Below are 1,882 nucleotides of genomic sequence, written 5' to 3' on the forward strand. Positions count from 1 at the left end.
ATAGGGAACCTAAGGGTTCCCCTCCCCCCGGGGTTCAGTCCCCAACTGAAGGGCACTGCAAGGAAATATCGAGTAATACATCACCTTTCATACCCACGAGGTGGCTTCATTCACACTACAATGAACCAGGTGGCCTGGCAAAGCATTTGGGGGCACTCCATACAGAAGATGAGATAGAGGGCCCCTTCCATTACATTAGCATACCTGGGCATCAAGTGGAACACAAGGGCATATTACAGCTCCCTCCCTATAAAAGTGTATGTTTCTGGTATGACAGCATGGCAGGCCAAACTTCCACCTCACACAGGGTTATGAAGTTACTGAGGGAATTTGTGTCACAGTGTTTGAGCCTTAACATCTCTTTTCCTTCCAAGCACATGCCCACTGTTGGATGATGGCATAGCGGATGCCCTGTCTCATTTGCAGTTCAGCAATGTGCAGGGGCCTGCACCAGGAGCTAGCGACTAACTCAAGTAGATGATGCTGTGGCATATGAGGATCCAGGAGGCTAGTCACCTATCAGGAAGGGAGGGGTGTTACAGTACATGGTATTGGCAATCCAGCTGCGGGAGTCTTGACAATCCTTGTGTAGTGCAAAGGGCAAATGAGTTCATTGTGAGGGAAGGGGAGTTCACCTATCAAACTTGGGGGGTAATATGTTTTTGGGCTGCTATACAAAGGCCGTTGGAAGATGTCTGGGATCCCGACTAGATGTGGCGGGGAAGGCAGGCAAGCTAATTGCTGGCACCTCCTTGTGGCAGATGTCCAGTGTAGGTACTCCATAGGGAAGACATCCAGTGACCAGATAAATGGCCTGGTAAAGGACTTAAAAATGAGGTGCTGGTTAAAGGAATGGAATTGTGTGGGGTTTGGGGCTCCTATGGTTGGAATGGCAGGGAGCCAATCCCCCTTTCTTATAGCTCACATTACCCCTCCTACGAGGAGAAAGATGGAAAAAGATGGGGAGCTGATGGAAGCCCCCCACCCGGGTAATTAAAAAACAAACCGGGTTTACCTGCACTGTACACTTTTGCTGCCAGGTAGTCCCAGACATCTAATAATGAAGTTGCGGCCTGATTAAATCCATATCAGGTGTCTCCTGTCCTTCTTTTGGTATAGCTGAACAAACAGCAACTAGCTTACAATTTAGACTGAGTACAGTTAAGTTCTGAAATCAAACCCCATATATTACTGTGAAGTTTATTGCAACATCAAGATTTCTCTGACAATACAGCCCTAGATTTTCTATTCCATAGCACAGTTTAGGAAGCAACCTAAATTCTATTGGAGATGAAAAGCTATGTAAATAAAGACTTGACAATATGTAACTATAATATAGCTATCAGTGAGTCTCACTGGCGAGAAAGTATCTTATATTAGAAAATTCAGTATAATACTGCTGCTCAATGGTGTAGCCTATGGCTACTTTTTGGGCCTGTTGAGATGTCAGTTTGTATTAGTAGGAATAGCTAAAAGTCCTATATGAATAAGGATTAAGAAGGATAGTCATGTCTAGAGATTATATACACTAACATTTCACTAATATAGGTGTAGATTTTTTTTCTGTAATTAGTTTCTACGAATAGGATATCCCAATACTGGAAGTTGGTATGATCTACAGTGTAAACTAAGTATCTACCATCCATGCAAGTTTCCAACCCTATACTGCTACCATCTAACAGTGCAATCTTTGAGAAAGTTGTTGCATTTCAGAGATATGTGAAAGGGCAAAGATACAGGGAAAAGTTTTAAATGTAAAGGAAGCACACAGTTTCAATTATTACACCAGTACAGAATATTCTATTTACAAGTCATATCAGACATTTAAATAAAACGTATATGAAAAGGACACTATTTTTAAGCACAAGTATTTCAGAAATAA

Source organism: Dermochelys coriacea, chromosome 4 (genome assembly GCF_009764565.3).
Source record: "Dermochelys coriacea isolate rDerCor1 chromosome 4, rDerCor1.pri.v4, whole genome shotgun sequence".
Taxonomy (NCBI): Eukaryota; Metazoa; Chordata; order Testudines; family Dermochelyidae; genus Dermochelys; species Dermochelys coriacea.